The following is a 6761-nucleotide window of genomic DNA, read 5'->3' as shown; positions in this document are numbered from 1 at the left end:
TGTAGGGAATCTAATCTAATCTGGCAGCATCTGTGCAGAGAAAGTAGAGTTAAGAATTTGGGGGTCCTAGTCTAGAGGTAGGAACATTGCCACTGCACAACCAGAGGCCCATAATTCCAGGTGTGATATTAAAATGAATACATCCATTGGTGAGAATACAGTGGAAGGCAACTAAATTGTAATTGGACTGAACTGTGAAGAAATATAGCATTTATACATCATACAAGTGAAAGCTCAGAGTGTTCTTATTGAAGTATTCAAGACAAAAGTTGAGCAGGGGTGTAGGCAAGTAAAATATTAGTATTGATCAAAAAAAAATTCCTTCATTGTCACTTAAGAAATCTTCTGATCTTTGAATGGAAGTATGTTCCCATCCCTGATCTAAGCAACAGCAAATATCCCTCCAATAGTGTAATCCACAATTTATAGTAATATATTCGCTGGTAAAGCCTTGCACTTGTTAATTTTCTGAATGAGTATCTGAATGGGATCAGTGAGTCACCGACACAGTTGCTTAAATTTCTTATTCTTTGTGATGCTCAAACTGCCTTTAGCATCTGTGACTTTTATTTTAGTGCACACATTAAGGAATCATTGCATATCCTGGAATTTAGTTCAACTTTCAACTCCTTTCAACTCCTTCCTCTTTTCATTTTCCATCAGTAATGACACTAGTGCTACATCGAAAACCTGGAAGCTCTCTCTTCATCCAGCTATTCTACTCACTACCCTCTACCATTAAGCCAGGCCTTCTTGAAAGTATTGTGGCAACTTTTGTTACATAACTGCAGTCCATATTAAGGGAACCAGGCTAACTTGCATTTTGCTAGTGAGACATGTAGCTGTGAACCCTGTTGAGCATGTAGCCAGCAAATGCACATAATAAGATGTTTTTCTGTGAGAATGCTAAAAACAGCAGTAAGCTTCAGTCCATATTTAACAGATTCCCCAGTACTAAGCAGATTTATTTTCCTGGCAATCCAGAAATGTCTTGTGTCACACTTGCATGTACACAACATTCTTGTAATCAAAAATAATGAAAAATGTTGCAAATGTCAGAAATTGGAAATGAAAAGAGATAATGCTGGAAACACACAGTACACCAACCTATAGCTTCTGAAGATATTTTTTTCAAATCATTCAGGGGTGGTTGTCACTGACTAGGCCAGCATTTGTTGCTTTTGAGAAGGTGATGGTGATCTGTCTTCTTGAACTGCTGCAGTCCATCTGGTGTAAGCAATGTTAGAAGGGGAGTTCCAGGATTTTGATGAGAATGAACAATGATGATACTAAAGGAATGGCAATGCATTTCCAAGTTGGGTGACGGAAGACTTGGAGGGAAACTTGTGTTCCTATGTATTTGCAATCCTTGTCTTTCTAGACGGAAGTGGTCATGGGTTTGGAAGGTGCTGTCTAAGGAGCCTTGGTGAATTTCTGCGGTGCCACCTTGTAGATAGTAGAAACAAAAGCAGAAGCTTCTGGAAAGATCAGCAGGTCTGGTAGCTTCTGTGAAGAGAAATCAAAGTTAACGTTTTGGGTCCAGTGACCCTTCCTCAGAAATGGACATGAAACTTTGATTTCTCTTCACAGATGCTGCCAGACCTGCTGAGCTTTACAAACAACTTGTGTTTTTGTTCTGATTTACAGCATATGGAGTTCTTTTGGCTTTTATTGTAGATAGTAGACACTGTTACTACTGAGTGTCAGAGATGGAGGGAGAGAATGTTTGTTGATGTGATGCCAATCAAGCGGCCTTTGTCCTGGATGGTGTCAAGTGTCTTGAGCATGGTTGGAATTGCACTCATCCAGGTGAATGGAGAGTATTCCATCACACTCCTGACTTGTACTTTGTAGATAGTGGTCAGCTCTGGGGAGTCAGGAGATGAGTTAATTGCTGCAGGATTCCTAGCCTCTGATTTGCTAGCCTCTGTAGCCATAATATTTATATGGCTAGTCCAGTTCAATTTCTGTTCAATGGTAACCGTCAGGATGTTGATAGTAGCAATGCCATTGAATGTCAAAGGGCATTAATTAAGATTCTCTCTTGATAGAAGAAGTTAGATATAGGATTTGTGATTGGCTGACATTTCAGAGTCTGACAAACTGCCCTTGTAGTTGCTGTACCCCTCATTTTCTGCCTACGTAGTTACTTCATGTTAGAATTTTTCCACATACATGGGCGGCACGGTGGCACAGTGGTTAGCGCTGCTGCCTCACAGCGCCAGAGACCCGGGTTCAATTCCCGCCTCAGGCGACTGACTGTGTGGAGTTTGCACGTTCTCCCCGTGGGTTGCGCTTCGGCGGGTCGGCGTGGACTTGTTGGGCTGAAGGGCCTGTTTCCACACTATAATGTAATGTAATGTAATCTAATCTAATCTAATCTAATCTGTAATCTAATTTGTCTCCTCTTTGATCACAAGGAGCTTTGTATCATACTATAATGAATCAGAGATTAATTTTAATTTTGTGTCAAAATTCCTCAATGCTATACAATGTTGTCTATACAAATAAAAAGAAACAAAAGAGTTTAAAAATTGCTTTAGCTCCTAATTACTTTTATCGTGGCACTCTAAATGTATGGGCCAGAATTCCAAGCGGATCAAACAGGTGTTGTAAACTGAAGTGAGCACATTACCCATTCCTGCACAGTTCCGTCTTCCCACATCAGCCAAGTGCTGGCTGGCCAACTAGCTGAAATAATAGTGACCGAGATGCTGGAGGGGTCTGGAGGCCTGATGGTATCATGAAGAGCAAATGAAGCTGTTAGAAGCTGTACACAGTATTCCTAGATTGTGTCACAATCTAGGAATACTGTGCCAAGTAACTCCTGACTCCTCAAAATCTGTGCACCAACTGCAAGGCACAAAGCAGGAGTATGATAGGTTCTGCTAAGGGAATAAGAACAGCTCAGAGTTTTATGAAAAAGCAGAATCACAAAGCTAATAATTTCTGAATTATTACCTGAGTCACAAGCTAATTGGTACAGGGTCAGTAAGATTAAGCAGATAAATGCGTGGCTCAAAGATTGGTGTGCAGGAAATGGGTTTGAATTCATGGGGTATGGGCACCAACACTGGGGAAGAAGGGACCTATTCAGATGAGACGGTCTTCATCTGAACCATGCTGGTACCAGAGTCCTAACGACTTGCAAAACTAGGGCTGTAGACAGGGCTTTAAATGAAATAGGGTGGGGAAAAGGGAGGGTTCAGTTACAGGGGACATTAGAAATCCCAACTTAAAGGAGGAGGTAAGAGAGCAGGTTAGCAATGTGGCGGATAGTAACCAAACAGTAAAGGTGAGGACAAGTGAATATCTTTATGCACCAAAGAATTATAAGGAATTAGGGAAATTTAAAGATTAGATTAGATTACTTACAGATTACTTACAGTGTGGAAACAGGCCCTTCGGCCCAACAAGTCCACACCGACCCGCCGAAGCGTAACCCACCCATACCCCTACATTTACCCCTTTACCTAACACTACGGGCAATTTAGCATGGCCAATTCACCTGACTTGCACATCTTTGGAGTGTGGGAGGAAACCGGAGCACCCGGAGGAAACCCACGCAGACATGGGGAGAATGTGCAAACTCCACACAGTCAGTCACCTGAGGCGGGAATTGAACCTGGGTCTCTGGCGCTGCGAGGCAGCAGTGCTAACCACTGTGCCACCGTGCCGCCCACCACGGTGGAACAAATTTAAAAGCTTTGTATATAAATGCATGAAGCATTCGAAACAAAATTAATGGGTTAATAGTCCGAATAAAAATTAAAGGGTGTGATTTGATAATGATTATTAAGACATGTTTACAAGGAGTCCAGATCTGGGAACTTCCCTCTGTCATAAGGTCAGAAATGGGGATGCTCGCCAATGATTGCACAATGTTCAGCACTATTGTGCCTCCTCAGATACTGAAGCAATCCGTGCTAAAATGCAACAAGATCAGGACAATATCCAGGCTTGGGCTGATGGGTAGCAAGTAACATTCACGCCACACAAATGCCAGACAATGACCATCACGAATAAGAGACACTCTAATCACTGCCCCTTGACATTCTATTACCATCACTGAATCCCCCACTGTCAACCTCCTTGGGGTTATCATTGACCAAAGATTCAACTGGACTCACCACATAAACACAACGGCTACAAGAGCAGCTCAGAGACTAGGGATACTGTAGTGAGTAACTCACCCCCTAATGCCCCAAAGTCTATCCACCATCTACAAGGCACAAGACAGGAGTGTGATGGAATATTCCCCACTTGCCTGGATGAGTGCAGCTCCAACAACACTCAAGAAGCTTGACATCATCTGGAACAAAGCAACCCACTTGATTGGCACCACATCCACAAACATTCAATCCCTCCACGACCGGTGCTCTGTAGCAGCAGTGTGTACTACCTACAAGATGCACTGCAGAAATTCACCAAAGGTCCTAAGACATCACCCTCCAAACCCACAACCACTTCCACCTAGAAGGACAAGGGCAGCAGGTACTTGGGAACACCACCATCTGCAAGTTCCCCTCCAAGCCACTCACCACCCTGACTTGGAAATATACCGCTGTTCCTTCACAGTCTTTGAGTCAAAATCATGGAATTTCCTCCCTACCAACATTGTGGGTTACCCCACAGCAAGTAGATTAATTCGATTGAAGAAAGCAGCTCGCCACTACCTTCTCAAGGGCAAATAGGGATGGGCTATCAATGCTGGCCAGCCAATGACTCCCAAGTCCCACAAATGCATCTTTAAAAATTGAATACCTACGGATACTTCGGAAAGATAGACTGAAAGGAAAAGTTGGTGGCGTGGCCTTGCTAGTGAAGGAAGGGATCAGTGCTGTAATGAGAAATGACATAAGCATGGGAGATCAAGATGTGGAATCAGTCTGGGTAAAAATAAGAAATAGCAAAGGGAAGAAGTATTTGTTAGGAATAATCTATGGATCCTCAAATAATGGTTCTCCAGTGGGGAACAGTATCAGGAAATATTACAGGGTTGCAAGAAAGATTTTAACATACCCACAGATTGGAAGAATCAATTTGGCAAGGGTAGCCTGGAGGCAGAGTTCATTGAATATATTAGAGATTGTTTCCTAGAGCAGTATGTTGTGGAACCAACCAAAGAGCAGGCTATTCTGGATTTGGTATTGTGTAATGAGGAAGATGAATTGATGACATCATTGTTAAGGATCCCCTTGGGAGTAGTGACCATAGCATGATAGAATTCAAAATTCAGTTTGGGGTGAGAAAGTGGAGTTCCACAGTAGTGTTCTAGAATTAAACAAAGAAAATTACATAGGCATGAGGACAGATTTGGCCCAAGTAGATTGGGCAGGAAGGCTAAATGGTAAGGTAGTGGATGAGCAATGGCAGATGTTTAAGAAGCTACTCAACTCCGCACAACTAAAATATATCCCAGTGAGAAAGAAAGATGGTAGCGGGGATGTTGATGGTGGTAGTGGGCGGTGGGGGGGGGTGGTGGCATAAAAACAAGTCTTTAATTAAACATGGAAGTAAAGGACAACATACTGTCAAAAACTACGGTATACCATATTGCAAAGGCCAATGGCAGGCTTGAAGATTGGAAAACTTTCAAACATAATCAAAGGGATACTAAAAAAATGAATAAAAAGAGCTAGGGTAAATTGCGAAAGAAAACTAGTACAAAATAAAAAGGATTCTGGATAATCCAAGATGGAGGACGGGAAAAATTTCTGCCTGTAAGAGCTGCTCCTTTTTTTGAGGTATTTTAGGTGTTGGAGGTGATTTCCTCAAATTCCAGGAGCAGCAATTACTGTTTCATATGCTGTTGCTTTGTTTTGGAACTTTGGAAAAAAAAAGTCAAAACAACAGCAGTTTTAAAAGGGAGAAAAGCAGACAAAGGAAGCACATGGTGAGGACAGTGCAGGAGAGAGAAAGAGAATCTGCACAGTTACCACCTTTGCTGTTTGAATTCGTGTATCACTGGACATCAGAGTGCATCTGGGAAAATTAACAAACAGTGAAATTCACAACTAATTTTGGAGGAACTGTTGGACGAAGTTCACAGCACAGAATCAGATAAGTTAATTGTTGTTTAAGTCTGTCCAAGAGAAAGACTGCAGTAGTGATAATAGTGGATTCTTTCTTGATTATATGGTTTTGGAGATAAGTCTTTTGATTAAACTTAAAATATAAGCCATAGCTATTAATTTAACCTGGGGCAGTGTTTGTAGAGGAATAAGACAGTGTTATAGATTGGGTCTGTAGATTGTGAAGGAGCAAAAATGGCCTTTACAGTGATATGTACTTCTTGTCAGATGTGGGAGTTTAAAGAGAGTTTAAGGGTTACTGAGGATTATATGTGCCATAAATGCTGTTGGATGCGAATCTTATCAGATCGAGTGGATTGATTGGAGAGACAGATAGAAGCAATGAGGAATTTGCAACAGCAACAGTATGTGATGGATGGCAGTTATAGGAAGGGGGGAAGTCTCAGATACAGTCACACAGGTGGGTTAACTCCAGAAAGGGTAAGAGAGGTAGGCAGCCAGAGCAGGAGTCTTTTGTGGATATACCCATTTCAAACAGGTATGCTGTTTTGGGGACGCAGGGAGATAGTGAGGAAAGAGATTGATCTGAGACAGGTACAGCTGAGAACAGAAGTGAGTCTAACAGTCAGGGCAGGCAGGGACAAGGTAGGACTAATAAATTAAACTGCATTTATTTCAATGCAAGGGGCCGAACAGGGAAGGCAGATGAACTCAGGGCATGGTTAG

Source organism: Chiloscyllium plagiosum, chromosome 23, assembly GCF_004010195.1.
Source record: "Chiloscyllium plagiosum isolate BGI_BamShark_2017 chromosome 23, ASM401019v2, whole genome shotgun sequence".
NCBI lineage: Eukaryota > Metazoa > Chordata > Chondrichthyes > Orectolobiformes > Hemiscylliidae > Chiloscyllium > Chiloscyllium plagiosum.
The sequence above is the reverse complement of the archived record's forward strand: the minus strand, read 5'-3'. Positions refer to the sequence as shown.